Here is a 17,297-nt window from a genome sequence, read left to right as displayed (position 1 = left end):
TGCCACAAGAGGTGACAGGTCGTAAACACTCATTATCAGAATGCGACAAACAATGCATGACACACTACAATAATGCATTTTCAGCTTAGAGTGATGTAAACACCTATAATAAAGAGAACGGCACTTATCAGATCAAAGCAAAATAAGCAATCGATTCAAACCAGACGAAGCACGTGAAAAAGGAAGGGTACCCGTACAAATACGGACGGAGCACCTGACACAGCAACGGCTACTTGGTAAAGCTTAACTGTTAAGCTTATGACTTAAACCAAACCACTGTAGCTGTATCTTCATCCATTTGACCTAAATTGTGTCTCATGTTACAATCGACCAACTTTGTTTCGATTTGGAGATGCGGTCTAAAACTTTCCTCTCCCCTTGAATTTAGAGTCCCAAATTTCAGGTGCGGCTTAAATTTGGGAAAATTTTTTTCCTTGATTTTGAGTCTCATTTTTCAAGTGCAGCTTAGATTTGGGTGCAGCTTAGATTCGAGTAAATACAGTAGGTCTAACCCACCACTGCCCACACCGAAACAAAGTTTATTGTGCGGTATTGTTCCCTGTATATCTAGTAAATCCAACCAGTGCCCTTAAATAGTGCAAGGAGTCCCTCTACCAGTTTTTTGTTAGACACAATTTCTTCATGTCTAGTTGTCCCGAAGATTCTGTATCTTTTATTCTCCAATTCCCTGCATTCGAAAATTAGTTGTGATGCTGTTTCTTCACTCTCATCACAGATCCTACATTTAGGGTCCTCTTCCATTATACCCATTGTGTGTAGGTGTTTTTTGAAATTCCCATGGCCGGTCATCAGTCCAGTCACGAGTTTGATCTCTTTCCTGTTCAGTCCCAGGATTACAGAGCTTCTTTTAAAAAACAGCTTGGGCATCATTACCTTACCATGTTTTTGTTTATGGACCTTGGTCCAGTATCCTACATGCTGTCTCCTAAGCCAGTTCTGTAGTACTAATTTGATCATAGCCTTGGTGATTGTCAGAACAGGTTCCGGTCCAATAAATGGAGTTGTTGCACCCATCCTAGCCAATATATTGGCTTGTTCATTGCCACAGATCCCTGAGTGGCCAGGGACCCACACTAGGTTCACCCTGTTGCTTCTCCCTTGCTTCACCAGAGCCCTGTGGCAATCTGCAACAATCTTAGATCTTGTTGCAGAGCTGCCAATGATTTCAGGGCTGCCTGGGTGTCTGAATAGATGTAGATGCTATGGTCATTGTAGCACCTACACATATTCTCCTCCACACATGCCCTGATTGCAGCAATATAAGTTGGAATACGGAGGCCAGTTTTCCTAGAGAGATGATGCCCCCCAGTTTTGGCTGAACCCCATACACCCCTGCCCGAACACCTTGGTCTATTTTCGACCCATCAGTGAACCAAACGATGTCCCCCGTACGGTGTTGAACTGTTTATTTCCCACTGCTCCCTGCTTCCAATTATTATATTGTAAGGCTTTTCAAAACAGTTGGGAGGTATTATATAGTCGGCAGGCATTTCCCCAGCCATTCCTATATTTACGTCACTCACTATCTTCGTGTGTGATTTTGGATATCTGAATGAAATCCAGTTTTTGCCAGTTTTAAGTCTGTGTGCCCCAGTTGTCGCCTCCACCTTGACCCAAAGGTGTAGGTGGAGGCATGTGCAGCATGGCTTCCATTCCAGCAGTTGATGTGCTGCTAATTCCGCCTGTTATGGCAAGCCCCTTAGCTGCAACCTGCTGTTTCACTGTCTTCCACCACACTACGGCCCCATAAGAAGTCCTAGGTCTGACCACTGTGGTGTATATCCAGTGCATACCCCTGGGGCTTAGGTCCCAGTTTTTGCCACAAGCCCTTCTAGTACTCACTAGAGTACTTTTTGCCTTGAAGCAGTTACTCTTAATGGGAGGGGTCCACATTAGCTTCTCATCTAAGGTTACCCTTAGATATTTCACTATCCCCTTCACAGGTAGAATTTCATTAAAGAGCTTTAAATTCCAACTTGAGTGTTGAATATGTCTCTTCGTAAATGGCACCACAACAGTCTTCTTAGGATTAACCCTCAGATCCTGTTTAATGCACCAATTTTGCACAATGTCCAAACCTCCTTGTGCATATTTCTAACTGAGTCAGTAAATTTGCCAAGTATTACTATGACAAGGTCATCTGCGTGTCCTTGGCTGGGGCATTGTCTGGAATTTAATTCCTCAGTGAGTTCGTTCACCACTAGATTCCACAATAGAGGGGACAAAACTCCTCCTTGAGGGCAACCTCTAGTGGTGTTAATTACCATCTTTTCATTCATCATGGTAGCCTCTACGTTCCTTCCACTAAGCATGGCTCTGGTCCACCTGCATATAGTGGTCTCCAGGTCATGCACCCCTGCTGCCCTTACCATGGAATCGTAGGTCGTGTTACCGAATGCCCCCTCAATATCCAGGAAGATGCAGAGGGCTATTTCTTGGAAGTGAAGTGCTTTCTCCACCTTCCTGACGAGTTGGTGGAGAGCTGTCTCACATGATTTACCTGGTTGATATGCATGTTGCTTTTAGAGATGGGCAAACCCGTTCATCCTTGGGAACTAGTTCACTGCTGATCGTTCTCTTTTGGGAACCGTTCATTTTTACTAGTTCACCGTTAATTTGTGCTTCGTATATGGCTCTTATGAAAAACTGAAAACTAGTAGTGTAGGTGACTGAAGGATGGAGGACACCAAGAAGGGGCACTTGCCTCCCCCTGGAGTATAGTTTTTATTCATTACAGAATTCTTACACACTTTTAGAAGTAATTTCTGTGATTCTGCGGAACCTCTCGTTTAGCCAACTACAGCCTTGTGTGGTTGATTGCAGGGAAATAATGTAGGGTGGCGCACGGATAACCAGTCCCGAGTACAGACTGCTCGCCAATTACGGACGATGTGTTGCTCGTTACGACTAGATACAACAAACAGACAAACATGTAATAATTAGGCAGTGAAGAAATAACAAGCTAATGCAAACAACAATTGCGAAACAATTGATGACGATGTGTAGAGAGCTGGAGAGGAGAACATGAAAATCTCCCGCGACGCGCATGGACTATAGCTCATGTGGTCTTGTAAACCTGTTGGTGACTGTTTCCCAACTTAATAGACCACAAGTGTCTTGTATAAAATTCTTCGTTTCGATTTCCACTACATAGCTATGCTACATTGTAAACAATAATCGTTTACACCCTATATATACTTCACGTTGTCTCTGAGTTCGTAGGCGAAGTAGAGACTTTATGGAAGCATAAAATAAAATGTGGTTTTCTCATATTTGTGTCACACGCTTAGTAAAAATTAGGTTTTTATGTTGCATTATTAAAGGTAATGCAGCAATAATAATAATAATAATTAAGTTCACAGTAATAGTTTTTGGTTTGAAAGCTCCTTCTGAAAAAATTTTTTTGAGATAATAAGTAAGTACGATTTTATGGCAATCTATGTCTTTTCAAATGGAGAGGCACCGCTTTTCCTACTGAGCCAAAATGACCCACAACCCACTTTTTTTCAAAGAAATCAAACTAGCAGGTAATGCAAATTGGAAACAACCAAACTTAAAAATAATTAGAGCCTTCCTAAATGTAAATTTTTGTATATGAAAGATACACGAAAATAGTTTTATATGTATTTTCTTACACTAAAAATTAAGCAAATTATTGAAATTTAGCTGCTAAATCAAGTCGATGAAACCAAAAAATATACGAATAACAAAAAAACCTTGCCTTGTTATAAGTATGTTTTCTGCTGTTCATCGATATAATGAAGTCAGCTGATATGCCCTTTTGTTACCTGAAAGGATGTACCTATTACATACAACGTAATTTTTATGTAATTTACGTAACTATAAAATACTTTTTGATTACCAGTCGTGGATGCTGAATGGCCAGAACCAAGTGCAAGAACACTTTGGAACACATGTAAAATAGGTGAGTGCAGTGAACGAAACGAACAGCTGGATACTGAACTAACTAGGAGCAGTCGGCAGTGGAACTGAGACAGGTGGTCATGCGGAGAACGATGGGTGCGGCTGAGGGAGACAGAGACTGAGAAGAGCATGCGGCCGAGGCTGGAATGAGAACTGCCGAAGTGACCGCCGCGACTGAAGTGAACTATGAACCGATCATTTCTCGTTCCCGGGAACTATAAGTAGACTGCCGCGACCGAAGTGAACTATGAACTGATTGTTCCTTGGTCCTTTCATTCATCTTGGTGAACCGTTCCTTTGGACCCGTTCCTTCGTGAACTACCCATCTCTAGTTCGTTTGAATGTAGAGGGGCCTTTCTTAGCCTCCTCTCCCCAACATATACATTAACCAATTTTTCCAATCTTTTGAGAATGCAGGAGGACAGACTGGTTGGTCTCATATCCTTAGCCTTGGTATGATCAATTCTCCCTGGCTTTGGAATAAAAGCAACCTTCATTGCCCTCCAAGCATTGGGAATGATTCCTACTGCTAGGCTAACCCTGAACAGCCTGCATAGGACTCTTATGAGCTTCTCTCCTGCTTGCTGTAGGAGAGCTGGAAAAATTCCATCTGGGCCAGGTGACTTGAATGGTAGGAATGTTCCCACCGCCCATTGGATTTTATTAAAGTTTACACACTTCTTAGCTGATTCCCAGTCCTCTCTTAGAGTGCCTAAGAACCATTGTCTCTCTGGGATCACATTCTGGTCTGTGTTGTCCAGCAGAGCATACTGAGGAAAGTGAGTTTTGAGGAGCAGTTCCAGCGTCTCATGTGTTATCTTTGTATATTCCGCATCCTCCTTCCTCAACGTACCTCCTGGATTGGTTGGTACTCTAGTGAGAATCTTGTGAAGTCTGCCTTGTGCAGCCGTGCTCTCCACTTCCTCACGGAATGCCTTCCAGGATGCCTTCTTTGCTTGTCTGATTGCGAGATTGTAGTTGACAAGGGCATCACGATATTTAGCCCATTGTCCTTTACGTCTCGCAATATTAAACAGCCTTCGTACCTGTTTTCTTTGCATTTCCAAGTTGTTATTCCACCAAGGCACACTCCTATTTGTGCACTTTTTGGTGATTGTGCAGTTGTCCTGATATGAGGTCACTATGGCAGAGGTAACAGCCTCTGCTACTTCCCCAAATTCTACTGGATTCCTTATCGACGTTTTAATTTCTGATAAGCCTGAATCAAGGTTCCTCCTATATGTCTCCCAGTCTGTTTTCCTGGGTTTCGTATAGGTCATGGTCTGTCTGATTCCTATATCAACCTTGAATTTAATCTACATGTGGTCTGATGAGGATGGCTCCAACACCACATGCCATTGTTTGACATAGCTGCCCATCATCATGGAACTAATGGTTATGTCAATTACTTCTTCCCTTCTGCTAGTCCTGAATGTAGGTTCGTTGCCCCTATTCAGAACCTCTAAGTTGTTAGCTAAAAGAAATTCAAGAAGGTACTCACCTCTACTGTTGGTGTCCTTGCTGCCCCACACTAGGTTGTGGGCACTGGCGTCGCATCCCACCAGCAGTTCGTCACCTTGCCAATGGCAAGTCTCTACCAGTCTCCTCACCTCCAAGGGAGGAGGAGAGCTGTCTTAGGAAGGAAGGTATGCTGAGGCCAAAACTATTTCACTCGTGATACCTTCCTCACATTGCTGCATTTTAGTGGTCACTAAGTCCCTAGAGCAAAAATCCATCATTGGCATGAAAGAAATTCCATTTCTTACATAGGTGCTTGTTCTGGAGTTTCTTAGATCAGCTTACCTCCATTGCCACTGAGGCCCGATACACCCCCTTTATATAAATAGGGTTCTTGTATCAGGGCAACGTCCACTTCCTGCCTCCCCAGGCAGTGACTCAGGACGGCAGAGGCCCCTTTACTGTGCTGCAGATTAATCTGCAGCACCTCCAGTCTCCGTCTTGCTGCTGTCTTTGAGAACCCTGACAGTGACCTGCGAGAACCCTAAAAACAATTTCAGGTCCTGCTCCCGCATCACCTTCAGGGACTTCTCTCCGACCTCTACTACCAGGGTTCATCCTTCTGGTGCAACCTTCTGGTTGATCACTCTCGAATCTTCTGTTGAGACTTTTGGGTTATGGGCCCCTATTTTCCCAAACAGAGTCTTAGGAGAGACTTCCTTATGGATCTGTGGTACCCATATTGATATATTTGCGGTTACAAGAAGCTTCGCTGCCATCTTAACCAGTAGCTTCTGGTGGTCGCTGTGCTCCCCTTGATTATTGGTAATATTACTAGTGATAACCCAACCCGGTAAATCATCGAACTTCGTATGGCGCGACTGCGTACGGGTGCGACAGATTGCACACAACGACCTGTATCTTAGTGACTGGAGTTTACAACTTTCACGCTATGTTTATATTAGTAAATTTTTAAAAGCGGGGAATAATCTGCAATACTTCACACAGTAAACTATGGGGTTGACTCCATTTGAGGTACGCTACGTTATTAATATTTCCTTAACCAGGGGTCTAGTTCACAGACTCGAACTTTCTTCAGCAAGGACCCTAGCTTAATATGTCACACGTCATATTGGTTACATTTCACATACACTATTACAATAAATAGTACCTGAAAATTACACATGCTAATCTACAAATATCTTTTCACTAATTACTGATATGTCTACTATGCTGTGGTGATCTTTCTTTGTTTTAATCAAAGCAATTATCTTTAATATTACATTTTTAATCACTTTAAGGATTCTAGTTGTTACACTTCTCAATAGTTTTGCACCCACAGCCTAGCCTCCTGAATCTTGCAGTTGCAGTACCTTTTGTTGTCTTCTGCTCCAAACTCCTCATTGAATTCCACAGTTACAACTTGGTGTAAGTATTTAAATAGAAATTTTCAGCCTCAGTAAGACTGACCATGCTTCCGTCGTAATTATGTTGAAACCATGACTCGTACAAAAGCCATGTGTCATGTGGTAGAGGAAACAGGTTAACTATCGATAAAATTCACTGGTAATGCACTTTCATGTTATCACTAATTTAATATAAACTTTTCATCATAACACAATATTATTACACTTCACTACACTTGAAAATGATTACTTTTGTTGGTCTTTGTTATAAGGCGCAGCTTCACACTTACCATCACAAGAAGTTGCTGGTAGCATCTTATTTGAACACACTTAGCCAAAATAGTGCACTTAATAAATTTCTTCTTAGTAGTTGTACGGCATCCCAAATAGAGGATTCCAGTTACGTGGTCATATGCAGTTGCACTAGTCATTGCATTATTGCGCAACAACACACTTTTCCCGTATCTACTCTTGGCTATTCAACAGCTACTTGAGCGAGTATCGGAATTAGAAATAGAGCTTGCTCGGTTTAAAGAAGCAAGCAAAGAAAGCTGGGGAGGATGTTATGATTTTTTTTTAGTACCTTAGCACGGCCGCTAAATTAGGAAATTGGGGTGCAGAAACACTTTTGCATGTGGCTAAGTTGAAAGTAACTGGGGATGCCAGAGCGTACGTTACATGCCATGAAGAATTAAGGGATGCTCGGACATTGAAGTATTCAAAAAAAGGGTTGCTGGAAAGATATCGGAGGAAATATACGTCTACATAATATCGGGAACAATTGATTAGAATGTATCAATGGAATGGGGAATCAATAGAAGCTTTTGTAGATCGAATTCGAAAAATTAATATTAATACCTATGAGCTAAGCCGGCTGAAGTGGCCGTGCGGTTAAAGGCGCTGCAGTCTGGAACCGCAAGACCGCTACGGTCGCAGGTTCGAATCCTGCCTCGGGCATGGATGTTTGTGATGTCCTTAGGTTAGTTAGGTTTAACTAGTTCTAAGTTCTAGGGGACTAATGACCTCAGCAGTTGAGTCCCATAGTGCTCAGAGCCATTTTTGAACCTATGAGCTAACAGATTCAGATAGGGTTAATGAAGCCATTCTGCAGGAAGCTGAGCAGAGGGCATTAGACGCATTTTTGCGTGGAATACAACCCGAAACATCCCACAAGATTAGGATGGAATTCCCTAAGACTCTCAATGAGGCAGTCAGAATCGCTGTAGCGTTAGAGGAAGTTGAAGCAGTAACAAAGATGCGGGACAGGAAAGCAGTGTTTATTGCAGAAATAAAATGTTTCAGATGTGCTCGGATGGGACACATTAGATGCGATTGCAAGGAAGTGCAGTGCCGGAAATGCAGACATTGGGGTCATATGGAGCGTAATTGAAGTGGGTCCTGGCAGAAACATGATAGGAAACCACAAGGTGGGCCTCACCCCCGGTAAGGATTAATGCTAGTGCAGAATCAGTGGCAGACTTTTTTCTGACCGGCTTGGTGAGGGGCAGACGGTGCAAATTTTTATTGGATACCGGGTCTCAGGTATCCGTGGCAAGTAGAAGTGTACTCGGTAAAGTAGAATTAAAACCACCACGCTGGGCGTTAAATGGCGTGGGTGGGGGACAGGTGAAGTCACTCGGATCACTGGTGTTAAACTTCCGGGCGGAAATGAGGGACTTCCAGGTGAAGGTAGAAGTTCTTCCAGTTGTTGGCAGCAGCTATGATGTTATACTCGGATTGGATTTCCTGGTTGCGCATCACGCAAAAGTTAACCTGGAACGGTGTACAGTAGAACTGGACGGAATAGAATTTCGCTTAGGTTCTGCGGCCGAAACACCGTTACTGTCGCAAGGAACCGCCCAGATGTCGGGTGGGCCACCTAAACTGCGAACAAGGTCCCTTAGGGTTAACTCGCGGGATACTATACCGAAGGGTACAGGGAAAATAATCTGGGCAGATGTTGGAGCTAGCGTGCCGGTAAATCCGTTGTGTGTCGTTGAACCTCTGTTTGAGAATGAGCCCCTGATTAAAATGAAGTGTTTTACGCGCCGTAGCGTGTCCTACGTGCGGGACATAGAAGGAAAAAAGGTTGTGCCTGTCAGTGTTGATAATTTTGGCCTTGAAGAGGTGCAGTTAGCACGGGGTACCGTAATAGCAAATCTGGAGATAATAGGGGAAGAAGAACTGGATAAGGATTTCACAGCAGATTACACAATGCCGGGAGAGTCTGTCAGCTGGTCCGCACTGAGGGGTAAAGTAGCACATTTAGAAGGGCAAGACAGAGAAGTCATGGAGAACATTTTGACGGAATATAAAGAGTTATTTATTTCTCATGGTCCACTGTCCGCCACACCATTAGTTCAGTATTACATCCCCACTGGGAATGAAGCACCGGTGTATAAACGTCCATATTGCGTTCCAAAAAGTTTACAGCCTGTCATGGAAGAATTTATTAATCGACAGCTTAGGGATGGGATAATAGAAACCAGTAGTAGTCTCTGGTCCGCTCCTGTCGTAATAGTGGGTAAAAAAATCACCTGATAGGGGCAAGGCATATCGTTTTTGTTGTGATTATCGTTTCCTGAATCAAAAAACTGTATCGGATGCGTACCCAATGCCTAATATCACTCAAACTCTGGATAATTAGGGTCAGTGTCGGTACTTCACGACCTTGGATCTTCGAAGCGGGTACCACCAGTTGGAGGTCGCCCCAGAAAACCGACCGAAGACAGCTTTTTCAACATCTACAGGTCATTTTCAGTATTGGTGAATGCCTTTCGGACTCAAAAATGCTCCGGCAACCTTCCAACGGTTACTAGATAGCGTGTAATAAGGGCTGAAACCTAATCAGTGTATGGTATATTTGGACAACATAATTGTTTTCTGAAAGGACGTGCAAGAACATGTGCGCCGTTTGCACAAAGTTTTCGATCGTCAGAAAGCAGCGCGGTTAATTCTTCATATGGAAAAATGTCATTTTTTGTTGCAAGAAGTCCGTTATTTAGGTCATATTATAGGACAGGAGGGTGTCCGCACGGATCCAAAACTTGTAGAGGCGGTAATGAATTTTCCAACACCTACAAAAGTAAAAGAGTTGCAGTCTTATTTAGGTCTCACCAATTTTTACAGGAGGTATATTCCAAAATTTGCAGAAATTGCAAGGCCCCTCATACAGTTGTTGAAGAGAGCAAAATTTCACTGGTCTGCAGAATGCGAAGAGGCTTTTCAAAACTTAAAACATATGTTAAAATCTAGTCCAGTTTTGGCTTTTCCAGATTTTAGTAAAAGTTTATATTATCTTGTGACTCTAGCAATTTTGCTTTGGGTATTGTATTATCTCAGGAAATAGATGGGCAGGAACACCCGATAGCATATACTTCCAGACAGAAAAAAAAAAAAAAAAAAAAAAAAAAAATTACTCAACAACCGAGAAGGAGTTATTGGCATTAATTTTCGGAATGACTTATTTCCGGTGTTATTTGTACGGACGACGTTTCAAGGTGATTACTGACCATGCTGCACTTAAGTGGTTGTTGGAGCTTAAAGACCCAACGAGTAGATTAACTAAGTGGGCTTTGCACCATAGTGAGTACGATTTTGAAGTGATTCACCGACCGGGTAAATCGCATGGAAACGCGGATAGTCTGAGCCGTAAAGTATGCGCCATGGAATGCACAGGAATAAATGAGAATGAATGGGTGGAGGCACAACCGACACAGATAGTCAACGATTTACCTCGCAGCAACAGTTCGTCGTGGAAGACGGGATATTGTACCGTAAAACTGGGAACAGTCCACGCATAGTCGTACCAGTAAAATTGCGAAACGAAATTTTAAGGCAAGCACATGATTCAATGTTTTCTGGTCATTCGGGTTGAAGAGCAACGGAAAGAAGGGTAGCACAGATTTTTTGGTGGTCAATGCGTAGGCAAGATGTCGCTCAGTACGTAAAGAATTGCATTCCGTGTACTCAACGGGTGGAATTGAGTCATCAGAAAATTGTGTTGCAACGACTACCGGAAGCGGGTAGACCTCTCCAATTACTGGGCGTAGACGTCTTGGGACTGTTTGTGCAAACACCAGCGGGTAATCGCCATGTTTTAACAATAATAGATCATTTTTCGCACTATGTGTCTATGACAGCTATTCCGGACCAGTGAGCCGAAACAGTGGCTCACGCGTTGGTACATTAATGGATATTGAAATTCGGAACACCTGAAACTATAATTACAGATCAAGGGTCAAACTTTATGCTGTCATCAGAAGTCGCCCGATGATGTTGGACGACAGCTCGGTCAAATGCGAGTGATGTCATGCATCAGTTTTTGGTGGGGTTGGGCAGTGCGATGCCATGGCTAATAACGAGATATAATTTGTTTCCTTTCTTTTACTACCTTTTACTCCATAGACATGTTTCCAATGACGTAGAGTTATTTCGATTTGGTTACATAGTGTAGAACATGAAGTGTGTTGAATATGATTACTGTGCTATTTTCTATACGAGTACTTTATGTAAAGACTTGGATTTTGTTTCTCGTGATCTTTCAAATAGTTTTATTAAGTGTATTATGTGAAACAGAATGTTATAGACAGAACTGTTGTAAGAACTGTGGAGCGAGATATGTATCGATAGTTGTCGGGTCGAACAGTGTGCAGCAGACCATAGGAGTTGGTGCAAAAGCAGGGCGGTATGGAAGCAAGTACTGACTACTGTGTGTAACAATGGTGTGCGTTTAACGCGATATTAGTACCGGACTTTTCTCTGTTAGACCAATTTGGAATATGACTTTGTAATGGATATTCTAAATGGACTTTGTACTACACAAATGCTCTTGGTTTTTGCAAAACGATGCCTGTGGCGTTGAAAGTGCACTCGTGAACAGACAGTATAGTCGTCGGTTTTAGAATTGAGCTGCATTTCATATTGCTCATTTTCTTGATTACGATATATGATATGTGCTAGAACACTAACTGCCAATGTGGAAACTGTGAACTGTGTTGCTACGTAAATGACTGTTTTGCAGGAACAGTGTTATTATGAATCATGAATATTAACAGTAGATTCACTGTTTAGCTTCGCAATTGGCCAATTATAGCAAGTGGAATGGTAAGTTAAACACGATGTGGACTGTGCCAAACTAACGTGTGTGAAAGTTGCAGTTGAACTAATATGACCTCAGGTGCTGCATAAGCAATCACTTTGTTCTGGCTTATGACAAATGGATGCTATGCCACTTATTACCACCGCCAACCGAAAGAGGAAGTAAGGAAAGAGGATATTTTAACGCCAAGGACACGACTGGAGGAACTTACAGGAGTCATATCACCAATTTCAAACTGCTTCTACCGTCATCGCCACCTCAAGCCGACCCAGAACAACTAAGACCTAAAAACATTCCTCCCTTCGAGAAACACAATTGTAACCAATTTGATTCCTTTATGCTTTGTAATAGACTATCTCTTAACATTTCTCTCTACAAATAACACCCCAACAGATGTTATTGCTATCATTTATTTGTTTGTGTTATTCCGAGTATTTGCATTAGTCATTGCATGCATTGTATGCGTCTTTTGGAAGGGCCTGCTTCGATGTGTATCTGCAGTAATATAGACAGGAGAATTTATGTGTTGCTCTGTAAAATGTGGCTATATGTGTAAGTTGAGACATCTGCCATTGACGTTTTTTACACCAACCAATCATAATGAACTAGCTTATTCACCATTGGTTCAAGTTAGCATTTTGGAGGGAACTTTGAATCTGACAGTTGTTAAAGTATGCGATCTTTGTTTACATGCCACTTAATGTCGTATTCTCATTCATTCATGTTTGGTTGCAAATTTATCTGGGTTTAACTGTCACTGGTAAGCAAAATTGCAGTACACTGTGTCATTATTTATCAAATTAGCTTCAGATTGTTTTACTGTTTTCCGCGATCAGAGGATTTTATTATCAGGAGTTTAACAGGATTCGGAAACTCCTCATACAGAGGCAAGTAAAACAATATTAATTTTCTTTATGCAGTTTTTCTTTAAACACTGTCTGATTACAAATTCACGGTCACAGAAAATTTCCAGGAACCGTTTTCTTCACAGCAGGCTAGATTAGGTTAGAATCTAGTCTATGATGAGTCTATGTATGAAGTAGGTTAGATTTTAACCTCCATGGGTGGGCTGAATACCATGACGCCTCTGTACTTGGAGACAAGTGCTGTAATGCTGAATTTGCTATTAAAAAGATGCCGAATGAGCTATATCTGTCTCAAAAAGAACGTTTCCAATACTGTACCCTCTGTGTTCAGTTACTGGAATTACAAGAGAAGTTTTATGAAATACCTACCTTATAACAATATATGATTTCAGTGACATGCCGCACTGAGGATCTCTCAAAAACACATTGTGTGGTTTATTACGCCACAGTGTATAAAGGTTTTGCGCATGAGGTTATGAGCACATAATGGCCAATTTACGTGGTGAAAGTAGATGTTTCTATTGTATGATGAATGGATAAAATTTGTGTGTGAGTAAACAAATATTATTTAACTGGTGAAAAGTAGATTTGCTGTTTCTCTGCAGCTCAGTTTATTCTAAAAATGTGTATGTTACTGCAAAACTGGCAGGAGGTGTATTCAGATCATCAGGTTCTGGTATTGGAAACTTCACACTTCAGCTGGTGGATTTGAGAAACGATGTAACAGGTATCCTGGTGGCAGTATTATTTCAGATGCACTGTAGCTTTTAATGAATAAATAAAGAAAATCAAATGTATCACAGTGTCTTTTTGCGCACTTGCACAAAGCATAGCTCCAAAATTTGATGTTGTTGTAGTTGTGGTCTTCAGTCCTGATGCTGGTTTGATGCAGCTCTCCATGCTACTCTATCCTGTGCAAGCTTCTTCATCTCCCAGTACCTACTGCAACCTACATCCTTCTGAATCTGCTTAGTGTATTCATCTCTTGGTCTCCTACGATTTTTACCCTCCACGCTGCCCTCCAATACTAAATTGGTGATCCCTTGATGCCTCAGAACATGTCCTACCAACCGATCCCTTCTTCTGGTCAAGTTGTCCCACAAACTTCTCTTCTCCCCAATCCTATTCAATACTTCCACATTAGTTATGTGATCTACCCATCTAATCTTCAGCATTCTTCTGTAGCACCACATTTCGAAAGCTTCTATTCTCTTCTTGTCCAAACTACACTCCTGGAAATGGAAAAAAGAACACATTGACACCGGTGTGTCAGACCCACCATACTTGCTCCGGACACTGCGAGAGGGCTGTACAAGCAATGATCACATGCACGGCACAGCGGACACACCAGGAACCGTGGTGTTGGCCGTCGAATGGCGCTAGCTGCGCAGCATTTGTGCACCGCCGCCGTCAGTGTCAGCCAGTTTGCCGTGGCATACGGAGCTCCATCGCAGTCTTTAACACTAGTAGCATGCCGCGACAGCGTGGACGTGAACCGTATGTGCAGTTGACGGACTTTGAGCGAGGGCGTATAGTGGGCATGCGGGAGGCCGGGTGGACGTACCGCCAAATTGCTCAACACGTGGGGCGTGAGGTCTCCACAGTACATCGATGTTGTCGCCAGTGGTCAGCGGAAGGTGCACGTGCCCGTCGACCTGGGACCGGACCGCAGCGACGCACAGATGCACGCCAAGACCGTAGGATCCTACGCAGTGCCGTAGGGGACTGCACCGCCACTTCCCAGCAAATTAGGGACACTGTTGCTCCTGGGGTATCGGCGAGGACATTCGCAACCGTCTCCATGGAGCTGGGCTACGGTCCCGCACACTGTTAGGCCGTCTTTCGCTCACGCCCCAACATCGTGCAGCCCGCCTCCAGTGGTGTCGCGACAGGCGTGAATGGAGGGACGAATGGAGACGTGTCGTCTTCAGCGATGAGAGTCGCTTCTGCCTTGGTGCCAATGATGGTCGTATGCATGTTTGGCGCCGTGCAGGTGAGCGCCACAATCAGGACTGCATACGACTGAGGCACACAGGGCCAACACCCGGCATCATGGTGTGGGGAGCGATCTCCTACACTGGCCGTACACCACTGGTGATCATCGAGGGGACACTGAATAGTGCACGGTACATCCAAACCGTCATCGAACCCATCGTTCTACCATTCCTAGACCGGCAAGGGAACTTGCTGTTCCAACAGGACAATGCACGTCCGCATGTATCCCGTGCCACCCAACGTGCTCTAGAAGGTGTAAGTCAACTACCCTGGCCAGCAAGATCTCCGGATCTGTCCCCCATTGAGCATGTTTGGGACTGGATGAAGCGTCATCTCACGAGGTCTGCACGTCCAGCACGAACGCTGGTCCAACTGAGGCGCCAGGTGGAAATGGCATGGCAAGCCGTTCCACAGGACTACATCCAGTATCTCTACGATCGTCTCCATGGGAGAATAGCAGCCTGCATTGCTGCGGAAGGTGGATATACACTGTACTAGTGCCGACATTGTGCATGCTCTGTTGCCTGTGTCTATGTGCCTGTGGTTCTGTCAGTGTGATCAGGTGATGTATCTGACCCCAGGAATGTGTCAATAAAGTTTCCCCTTCCTGGGACAATGAATTCACGGTGTTCTTATTTCAATTTCCAGGAGTGTGTTTACCGTCCATGTTTCACTTCCATACATGGCTACAGTCCATACAAACACTTTCAGAAATGACTTCCTGACACTTAAATCTATACTCGATGTTAACAAATTTCTCTTCTTCAGAAACGCTTTCCTTGTCATTGCCAGTCTACATTTTATATCCTCTCTACTTCGACCATCATCAGTTATTTTGCTCCCCAAATAGCATAACTCCTTTACTACCTTAAGTGTCTCATTTCCTAATCTAATACCCTCAACATCACCCGACTTAATTCGACTACATTCCATTATCCTCGTTTTGCTTTTGTTGATGGTCATCTTATATCCTCCCTTCAAGACACCATCCATTCCGTTCAACTGCTCTTCCAAGTCCTTTGCTGTCTCTGACAGAATTACAATGTCATCGGCGAACCTCAAAGTTTTTATTTCTTCTCCATGGATTTTAATACCTACTCCGAATTTTTCTTTTGTTTCTTTTACTGCTTGCTCAATATACAGATTGAATAACATCGGGGAGAGGCTACAACCCTGTCTCACTCCCTTCCCAACCACTGCTTCACTTTCATGCCCCTCGACTCTTATAACTGCCATCTGATTTCTGTACAAATTGTATATAGCCTTTCGCCACCTTTAGAATTTGAAAGAGAGTATTCCAGTCAACATTGTCAAAAGCTTTCTCTAAGTCTACAAATGCTAGAAACGTAGGTTTGCCTTTCCTTAATCTTTCTTCTAAGATAAGTCTTAAGGTCAGTATTGCCTCACGTGTTCCAGTATTTCTACGGAATCCAAACTGATCTTCCCCGAGGTCGGCTTCTACTAGTTTTTCCATTCGTCTGTAAAGAATTTGTGTTAGTATTTTGCAGCTGTGGCTTATTAAACTGATTGTTCGGTAATTTTCACATCTGTCAACACCTGCTTTCTTTGGGATTGGAATTATTATATTCTTCTCGAAGTCTGAGGGTATTTCGCCTGTTTCATACATCTTGCTCACCAAATGGTAGAGTTTTGTCAGGACTGGCTCTCCCAAGGACGTCAGTAGTTCCAATGGAATGTTGTCTACTCCGGGGGCCTTGTTTCGACTCAGGTCTTTCAGTGCTCTGTCAAACTCTTCACGCAGTATTGTATCTCCCATTTCATCTTCATCTACATCCTCTTCCATTTCCATAATATTGTCCTCAAGTACATCGCCCTTATATAGACCCTCTATATACTCCTTCCACTGTTCTGCTTTCCCTTCTTTGCTTAGAACTGGGTTTCCATCTGAGCTCTTGACGTTCATACAAGTGGTTCTCTTATCTCCAAAGGTCTCCTTAATTTTCCTGTAGGCAGTATCTATCTTACCCCTAGTGAGATAAGCGTCTACATCCTCACATTTGTCCTCTAGCCATCCCTGCTTAGCCATTTTGTACTTCCTGTCGATCTCATTTTTGAGACGTTTCTATTCCTTTTTACCTGCATCATTTACTGCATTTTTATATTTTCTCCTTTCATCAATTAAATTCAATATTTCTTCTGTTACCCAAGGATTTCTATTAGCCCTCGTCTTTTTACCTACTTGATCCTCTGCTGCCTTCACTACTTCATCCCTCAAAGCTACCCATTCTTCTTCTACTGTATTTCTTTCCCCCATTCCTGTCAATTGTTGCCTTATGCTCTCCCTGAAACTCTGTACAACCTCTGGTTCTTTCAGTTTATCCAGGTCCCATCTCCTTAAATTCCCACCTTTTTGCAGTTTCTTCAGTTTTAATCTACAGGTCATAACCAATAGATTGTGGTCAGAGTCCACATCTGCCCCTGGAAATGTATTACAATTTAAAACCTGGTTCCTAAATCTCTGTCTTACCATTACATAATCTATCTGATACCTTTTAGTATCTCCAG

Source organism: Schistocerca cancellata, chromosome 2 (genome assembly GCF_023864275.1).
Source record: "Schistocerca cancellata isolate TAMUIC-IGC-003103 chromosome 2, iqSchCanc2.1, whole genome shotgun sequence".
NCBI lineage: Eukaryota > Metazoa > Arthropoda > Insecta > Orthoptera > Acrididae > Schistocerca > Schistocerca cancellata.
Note: the sequence above shows the minus strand (reverse complement) of the source record.